We start from the raw sequence: 9,793 nt of genomic DNA, 5'->3' as shown, positions 1-9,793 counted from the left end.
TGAATGGTGTTATTTTTCCTTAAATATTAGAATAATTGACCACTAAGGTCATCTGGGCCTGGGGTTAACTTAGTGGTAAAGGTTTTCAATTAAAATTGAGGTAGAACCAGCTGGGAGCAGTGGCTCACACCTGTAATCCTAGCACTCTGGGAGGCCAAGACTCAAACAGTCCAGGAGTTCAAAACCATCCTGGGCAATAGTGAGACGTCATCTCCAGTTAAAAAAAAAAAAAAAAAAGCCAGGTGCAGTGGCTCATGCCTGTAATCCCAGCACTTTGGGAGGCCAAGGCAGGTGGATCACCTGAGGTCAGGAGTTCAAGACCAGCCTGATCAACATGGCGAAACCCGTCTCTACTAAGAAGTACAAAAATTAGCCGGGCATGGTGGCGGGCGCTACTTGCAAAGCTGAAGCAGGAGAATCACTTGAACCTGGGGGATAGGGGTTGCACTGAGCTGAGATCTTGCCACTTCACTCCAGCCTGGGGAAAAGAGTGAAAACCTATCAAAAAAAAAAAAAAGAAGATATATACAACCATTCATACTTTTTCTATCTTTTGGTGTCAATTTTACCTATTTTTCCATTTCAACACAATTTCAAATTTGTCAACACAAATTTCTTACAGTATTCTCTAATTGTATTTGTAATACCTGTAGTGCTGTCCCTCTTTTCTTTTTTTCATTTTTTTTTAAACAGAGTCTTGCTCTGTCACCTGGGCTGGAAAGCAGTGGCACGATCTCAGCTCACTGCAACCTCCACCTCCTGGTTCAAGCAATTCTCCTGCTTCAGCCTCTCTAGCAGCTGGAACTACAAGCGTGTGCCACCACACCCAGCTAATTTTTTTATTTTAGTAGAGATGGGGTTTCTCCATGTTGTCCAGGCTGGACTTGAACTCCTGACCTCAGGTGATCCTCCTACCTTAGCCCCCCAAAGTGCTGGGACTGCAGGCACAAGTCACTGCACCTGGCCTCATTCTTGATATTAGTGATGTGTTTTTCTCTTTTTACTTGATCATTTTTATTAAACAGGTATCAAGATTGTCAAAGTAAACTACAAAAAAAAGACAAAAAGACTGCCAAAATATTTTAAGTTTGCCAGCTTGCTATTATACAGTGTTCCATTTCATAATTTCCTGCCATATTCCTTTTCTTTTTTTATTTGACACGGAGTTTCACTCTTGTTGTCCAGGCTGGAGTGCAGTGGCACGATCTCGGCTCACCGCAACGTCTGCCCCCTGGGTTCAAGTGATTATCCCACCTCAGCCTCCTGAGTAGCTGGGAGTCACAGTGCCTGGCCTTTTTTAAAATTTTTATTGCCCAGGTTGGTCTTCAACTTCTGGGCTCCAGCAATCCACCCACCTCGGCCTCCCAAAGTACTGGGATTACAGGTGAGAGCCATCATGCCTGGCACATTTTCTTTTGTTTTTGAGACAGGGTCTGTCTGTGGCCCAGGCTGGAACGCAATGGCGCAATTATAGCTCACTGTAACCCTGAACTCTTGGGCTCAACAATTCTCCCATCTCATTCTCCAGAGTACCCGTATGTGCTACCCGTATGTGCTACTGCGCCCAGCTTATTTTTTTCATAGCGATGGGGTCTCATTATGCTGCCCAGGCTGGATTCAAATTCCTGGGCTTAAGTAATCCTCCGGTCTTGGCCTCCCAAACCATTGGGATTACACATGTGAGCTACCACGCCCTATCCTCCTTTCGCTTTGTTTGCATTTGCTTTGCTGTTCTTGCTCCAGCTTCAAGTAACAACTCAGATATTTTTCAGTCTTTTTCCTTGTCTATTTTTAGAGTCTCACTTTGTCACCCAGCTGCAGTGCAGAGGCATGAACGTAGCTCACTGCAACCTCAAAATCCTGGGCTCAAGTAATCCTACACTGCCTCAGCCTCCCAAGTAGCTAGGACTACAAGTGTGTGCCTCCATGGTGGCTAATTTTACAAAACATTTTTTTGTAGAGACAGGGTCCTGTAATGTTACCCAGGCAGGTCTCAAACTCTTGACCTCAAGTTATCCTCTACTTCGGTCTCACAAAGTGGTGGGATTACAAGCATGAGTCAGCATGCCCAGGCTTTTTTTCTAATTTCCCACTTAAAGCTGTAAATTTTCCTCTAAGCCCTACTTTAGTTGGGCCCCCAAGTTTTGAAAAATTCTACCTTATAATTTGATACTTATCCAATATTTTCTAAGATGCACTGTAATTTCTTAACCTGCGTATTATTCAGAAGGATGTTACTTTCCAAGCAATAGGATATTTCCTGTATCTTTGTGGTTAAAAGTTAGCTTAGTCTTTTTTCCTTTTACAGTTCAAAGCTAAGGGTGCATGCTAATTTAGCTGGTTTTTTCCCTGCTTCATTGGGTTTCTCCATTATAAAACATCTCTGTTCTCCAATGATGTTCTACAAGATAGTATACATTTTAAAAGAGCAATTCACATTAAATTAAAAAATAAAAAACTACTGAACTGAATTTTTTACTGTTACTGTTTTTAAAAACTAAAAATTTAAGAAAAAAACCCATTTAACTAAACTTGTTCAAAGTCAGATACTTCAGCCAATATTTGAACGGAGGGTCTTAAGGCTCAAAGAAATCTATCATAAACACAAAACAGGTGTGTTACTATGAAGCAACACGGCTGCTTTAACAGTTATATAGTGGTTAACAAAATGACAAAACTCAGGCCAGGTGGCAGTTAATCTCATAATGAGCATGAAATAATCCCAAGTGTGGTTAATAGACCAGTAGCATCCGCATCACCTGAATGCTAATAGAATTCTGACATTACTTTTTCCAAGTTTTATCAATGTAGAACTACAAAATGCTCATTATGAAACAAAGCAGCTGTTTCCCAGCACGCCCAAATATCTAATGGCAATCACTTTAATTTTAACAACCTGTTTTTAAAAATAGCAGTATTTCATAAATTTTAGCCATGTTGATTTCCTGTAATTGAAGATGAAGATTTAACTCACATATTTATTTCGAAGGTGGGGAGAAAACATTTTAATCGGATGGTAGGGAATGGTAACACTGGACAGGAAGCACTCACAGTTCCAAGAGTTTCCCTCCAAATTATAAAGACGCTCTTGTAATTAGCTAGATTTCCTACAGCCAGGTCTTCTGCCCATGGGAAGGAGGGGAGGATGCAAAAAGCATTGTGGTCTGCCCTTCTGTCACTCATAGATCCAGTTCTGTAGTTCACACGTCTCTTACAGCTCATCATATTTTCAGTTAAATCAATATTTAAGTTGTTATAAATATTCTCTATATAGCCAGATAGACTACCATGACTACATTACCTTTCTTTCACAGTAGTTTGTCTTTTCCTGGAGATATCAACTGAACCTTCTTATAAACCTTTCACTTTCCAATTGACCATAACTATCATATTATCAACCTTTCCCCCAGTCTACGCTCTTTCAACATCAAGCTTAAAGATCACCTCTTCTTTATCTAAATTTCCCACTACAAATATTTTTTGTATCTTCAGTGATACGGCCTTTCTTACAGTAGTTTTAATAAATGCTGTTTAATGAATATTCACTTAAAAACAAACCTCTGAAAAGCCACCCAAAATTATTCTCTCTTTAATAACAAGTACTGAAAAGCCTCCCAAAGTCACTGTCTCCTTAATAAAGTGTACTAAAAAGGCCTCGGCAACTTTTGCCATGGCTATCTGATAAGCTATTTCAAATCAACATACTGTACACACTAGAGCCTCAGAGGTATACCAATGGAAATTACCACCACATTTAGTAGACACATATAATGCCTCTAAATAATTAATGGCTAACTTTAGTAACACCTGTCTAAACATTTCATAACTTAATCAGGAGTTCAAAAGAATCCAATATATTATCTCCCTGTCCTCCAAAAAATCATGAAGTTATTTCTCTCTAGATACTGGCGACTTCAATTTGTCCCACAATTGGTAAAAATGAAGATAAAGAACTCTCCTAAGTCTACTGTAATGCAGAATAAGTATCTAAATGATATATGAACATGAGATACCGGAGGCTGGCGGATCACCTGAGGTCAGGAATTTGAGACCAGCCTGGCCAACATGGTGAAACCCTGTCTCTACTAAAAATACAAAAATTAGTCGGGCGCCTATAATTCCAGCTGCTTGCAAGGCTGAGGCAGGAGAATCGCTTGAACCCAGAGGCCGGAGGTTGCAGTGAGCTGAGATCGTGCCACTTCACTCCAGCCTGAGCCAAAGAGCGAACCTCTGCCTCGAAATAAAATAAAATAAAATAAAAGAGATAGATAAGTCACTGCAGTGTGTGTGGGGGGCGGGGGGGGCGGTGTGTGAAGTAAAATAAATAGACTATGACATAGAATGAGAGAATACGATTTTTTTGTATTTTGTATTATCTCACTCAACAATGAGAACTAGTACTCTTGTGCATTTAAAGTTATATTTTATTTTTAACTATCCAATATATTAAACTTTGATTACATAAAATGAAATAGATTGTGCACACTCACTATAAGAGAACTATGATATATGCACAAGCAAAGATGCAGGGATCATGCAACAGTTTCGTACCAGATTTCAAGATATCAAGTAGCAAGGAAACAATGGAATTTAAGGCTGAGGTGAAGTACAGGCATATGGCAAGGAAAGCACAACATTCAAGATGTACGTATATACACCAGTTCTTAAAACACGCAAATCATTTCCATTAAGGCACTGGCTCATGTATTTCTGTTGAGGCAGAAGTCAATCTTAGGATGTGGTCTGTACAGATCTGCAGACAAGACTGAGAGTGAAGTAAATTTGATTAAGATCGGAGTCAACACTTCTACAAACATATCGCAGAATAAACGAGCTAAGAAGAAAGGCTTTTCACAAAAGCTGAATTCAGTGTTAATTAGTCCTTCATTCTGACGCTTCATTTTCACATTTTTCAATTGCTTTCCTGTGATATAACTTATCTTTATCTCGGTCTTCCCCATTTGTTTTGCAGATAATTATGTCGCAGGTCATTTACTGGCTACAATAAATATGACAAAATCATAATAAAAACAGTATTAAGTCGCAACTGTCCTCTTCTGTACATATTAACCACATACAAGTCTTCAGAACAGAAAAAGCCATTGTGTCGTAAAAGAAGCAACACGTGGTTAGACACTTCATTTTCAACGTACGAACATGGAAAGGTAGAAGTCCGTTTCCCTAAGTGCGCTAAGGTTTTAACAGAAATAAAGCAAAAATAATTACTGCTTCCTCTCTTTCTTAAACCTGCTTACCAAACTTGGAGAAAGGTGGTTACTCAAGGGCGATAAGACGGAATTTTCTTAAAAAAAAAAAAATCATAAAAACGAAATTCTACCGTAAGGAAGTCGTCTTCCTTAAATCCTACCATCCCTACACCGGCAAGCTCAGAGGTACGGGATTTCGGCATTTTACTCAGAATTTTGTTATTTTTCCTGATGCTCTGCTGTTCCCTACTTTTTAACAAACTTCAAGACCGCCTGGCAAGATCCAGTTGCCTTCTGGCACCTGGCTTCATTGGATGATTAAAACGACTCAAGAAAATCTGGCAATGGGACACTAAAGTTGGTGGAGGTGGAGATTTATCCGTTAATTTCTAAAAGCATTCCGGACAAGAGCGAGCTTGTAGTTACCCCTCAGAACAAAAAACACGGACCACTTCCCTCCGCAGTCCCCAAACCCAGCGCCGCCCGGACCTGGGGCCGCACACCACTCCCGCTTCACCAGCACCCCTCTCCGAAAACTGTTTAGACGCGCCCGTCCGCCCCTCAGGGGCCCCTTCCCGGCCGGGTCAGACGGCCCTGCGGGCGCTTTTCAGTCAGGGAAGCCTCGCCGCAAACGTCCGGTCAGCCCGGCGCTCCGAGGCCTCCGGGGCCGGCCCTCAGAGAGGCGACCGACGCCCCCAGAGCCGCCACCCCACCAATCGCCGCTCTCGCAGGACACTCGCCCGGCCCCAACGTACCTAGAGCGGCGCCTCGCCAGCCGCAGCAATACCCAAACCCACTTTGAACCGCAGCCGCTGACAATGGTGGTCCGGCCAAGACCTGCTGAAGTAGGTCTCCCAAAGCCCACCCCCAGCTGATTATGGACCAATAGCAGCGCGAATGTGTGGCAGCCCAGCCCAATCAGGCACAGCCAGCTAGAGTGGGCGGGGCGACGGGCCGCGCGGGGAAATGGAAGTAAGCTGAGGGTTGCCTGTGGTTAGCCTCCGTGAGCGCTTCTTCCGGTCAGTCACCGGGGCTTTCCTGCCATAGCGTAGATGGAGGCGGCTGAGCTGACCCTTTGTTTTCAGTGACTGGTGTGAAGATTTAGACTTTCGAAACTTACTAGGAATAAAATCGTATTTACAAAAACAACTCCTCACCCTGATCGGTAGTTTCCGATTTGAATTTTTAAAATATTGTTTGAAAATACTTATTTACTTTTTTTGACGACTCCTTAAATTTTGCGACTCAGGAGATTGGTCCTAGCATCGTACTATTTTTTTTTTTTTTTGAGACGGAGTCTTGCTCTGTCCCCCAGGCTGGAGTGCAGTGGCTGGATCTCAGCTCACTGCAAGCTCCGCCTCTCGGGTTCACGCCATTCTCCTGCCTCAGCCTCCCGAGTAGCTGGGACCACAGGCGCCGGCCACCTTGCCTGGCTAATTTTTTTGTATTTTTAGTAGAGACGGGGTTTCACTGTGTTAGCCAGGATGGTCTTCCATGTCCTGACCTCGTGATCCGCCCGTCTCGGCCTCCCAAAGTGCTGGGATTACAGGCTTGAGCCACCGCGCCCGGCCTTTTTTTCTTTTTTTTGAGACGGAGTTTTGCTCTTGTCTCCCAGGCTGGAGTTCAGTGGCGTGATCTCAGCTCACTGCAACCCCCATTTCCCATCTCCCGGGTTCAAGTGAGTCTCCGGCCTTAGCCTCCCGAGTAACTGGGACCCCAAGTGTGTGCCACCATGCCCGACTAATTTTTCTACTTTTAATAGACATGGGGTTTCACTGTGTTGGCCAGGCTCGTCTCGAACTCCTGACCTCAGGTGATCCGCCCACCTCTGCCTCCCAAAGTGTTGAGATTACAAGCATGAGCCACCGCACCGGCCTGCACCAGATCCTTGAATTCGCTAAATTGTCCCAGGAACCTGCCAGCCTTGGCTGCCTGTGATTTCATGAGGCCGGATGCCTTAGGTGGCTGCCCACTTGGATGCCATGAACTCACTCAACAGGTGGTTACTGAATGCCCACTGTGTAGAAAGTACAGGAAATACAACAGTGGATTAGGTCCATAATGCCCTCTTTTACTTATTTATTTATTAGACAGAGTTTCGCTCGTTTCCTAGGCTGGAGTGCAATGGCGCGATCTTCGCTCACCGCTACCTTCGCCTCCCGGATTCAAGTGTTTCTCCTACCTCAGCCTCCCGAGTAGCTGGGATTATAGGCATGCACCATCATGCCTGGCTAAGCTTTTTTTTGTATTTTTAGTAGAGACGGGGTTTCTCCATGTTAGGCTGATCATGAACTCCTGACCTCAGGTGATCCACCTGCCTTGGCCTCCCAAAGTGCTGGGATTACAGGCGTGAGCCAGCCACGCTTGTCATGAGGCTAGCGCTGCCTGCCTTGTCACTTTCAGTTACAAGAAAAATGAGGCGAGTCCAGACAATCTAGGTTGGGTCATCAACAGAATAACATATTCCAACCAGCTAGTTCCCCGAATATGCTCCAGGGATCTAGGGGTAATCTTTAATGTCAATCCTATTTTTATAATTATACTATATTTATAATAATATAAAGATGTTTTTGCTTTTTTCATTCTCTGAGTCAGAAGAGTCAATGGAATTTTCTAGAAGCCTCTGGAAAATTGACGTGTGATATTGCTACAGATTGAATACAGAAGCAGACATGAGAATCTAACTACCAACCTGGGCAACAAAGTGAGACCTCCATTTTTCTACAAAAGTAAAAATAAAAAGCTGCATCCTTCCAGCTACATGGGAGGCTGAGAGGACGGGAGGATCACTTAAGCTCAGGAGTTAGGGGCTGCAGTGAGCTGTGAAAGTGCCACTGCACTCCACCCTGGGTGATACAGCGAGAGACTGTCTTAGAAAAGAGAGAGAGAGACCAAGCATGGTGGCTCACATCTGTAATCCCAGCACTTTGGGAGGCTGAGGTAGGAGGATCATGAGGCCAGTAGTTTGAGACCAGACTGGCCAACATAGTGAAACCCTATTTCTACTAAAAATATAAAAAATAGCCGGGCATGGTGGCACATGCCTGTAATCCCAGCTACTTGGGAGGCTGAGGCAGGAGAATAGACTGAACCTGGGAGGTGGAGGTTGTGGTAAGCCGAGATTGTGCTACTGCACCCCACATGGGCAACAAAGTGAGACTCCATCTCAAAAAAAAACAGAGAGAGAGAGAGTCTTACTGTATTAAGTCAGATATTAAGGAAATTAGCAAAAATGTAAAACAATCCTAATCTTTGCACATTTTTTGTTGTTCTGGAACATGATTTTGAAAATAATTATAGGGTTGCTAAGAGAGATAGTGTGGGAGGGAGTGGAAGGTAGTAAGTTGCAGTCAGATAAGGAATTTGGACTTAATTCAGTTAACAGTGAGTAGCCTTTAGAAATGTTATGTCCATTTAAGGTACTAGGATATCTTGTACGTCATTTTAACAATAGTAATAAAACAGACCAGGCACACTCCTGTAATCCTAGCATTTTGTTACATCTATTTAAGGTACTAGGATATCTTGTATTTCATTTTAACAATAGTAATATAATAGGCCATGGGCACACCTGTAATCCTAGCATTTTCGGAGGCCAAGACCGACAGATAGCTTGAGACCAGGAGTTTGAGACCAGCTTGGGCAATATAGCAAGATCCCACCTCTAAAAAAAATAATAATTTATATTTACTGGACATTATGTTAATAAAGTTTATTATTGTTGGCCGGGTGTGGTGGCTCATGCCGGTAATCCCAGCACTTTGAGAGGCCAAGGTGGGCAGATCACTTGAGGTCAAGAGATCAAGACCATCCTGGCCAACATGGTGAAACCCCGTCTCTACTAAAAATACAAAAATCAGCTGGGCATGATGGTGCACATCTGTCGTCCCAGCTACTTGGAAGGCTGAGGCCGGAGAATCGCTTGAACCCCAGAGAAGGAGGTTGCAATGAGCCAAGATCATGCCACTGCACTCTAGCCTGGTGACAGAGCGAGACTCCGTCTCAACAAATAAATAAATAAATTCATGCATTCACATAATGTGCTACATGAAGTACTATGAAGCCTCTCGATTTGCTATTTGACTTTTTAAAATAAATAATGCTTAACATAATAACAGATACAGGTTCTTGTACATTTCCTGACTTGTAGTACACACTTGACATATAGTAACTATTATCAAAATTAATAAAGCTGAGACTATCAATGATCTTGAGTAAATTCTTTAGATTTTTGTGTTGGAATGCTTTCTTGTTTGTTCGTTTTCCTCCATTGAGGATTGTGGTGGGCAGAATTTGTACTCCCATGATCTTTGTCTCCTAGTATGCCTCTTACGGTTATAAGTTACCTTACATGGCAAAAGGGACTTTGCAAATATGATTAAGGTTATAATCAGCTGACCTTAAGATGGAGGACTTAACCTAGATTTTCCTGGTGAGTACAGTGTAATCATGTGAATCCCTAAAGGCAAAAGACAAGTCACATAGATGCAGCAGAGAGGAAATTCATAGATTTTCAAAGCACCGGCAGAACTCAACCCATGGTTCCTGGCTTGGAGAGGGACCACATGCAAACCTTGAGAATGAAA

General features: G+C 43.0%; 1 long non-coding RNA gene across 1 annotated transcript; it reads right to left on the bottom strand.

The window, feature by feature from the left end:
- Positions 1–4,407: 4,407 nt before the first annotated feature.
- Positions 4,408–6,048, bottom strand: LOC111555249. Its single transcript, XR_002735464.1, has 2 exons — positions 5,963–6,048; positions 4,408–4,765 (listed from the first exon to the last, which is right to left on the bottom strand). It is a non-coding gene; the product is annotated as an uncharacterized LOC111555249 (long non-coding RNA).
- Positions 6,049–9,793: the final 3,745 nt, after the last annotated feature.

This window comes from Piliocolobus tephrosceles, chromosome 17 (assembly GCF_002776525.5).
Source record: "Piliocolobus tephrosceles isolate RC106 chromosome 17, ASM277652v3, whole genome shotgun sequence".
Lineage (NCBI taxonomy): Eukaryota > Metazoa > Chordata > Mammalia > Primates > Cercopithecidae > Piliocolobus > Piliocolobus tephrosceles.
Note: the sequence above shows the minus strand (reverse complement) of the source record. Positions and strands in the feature narration are given on the sequence as shown.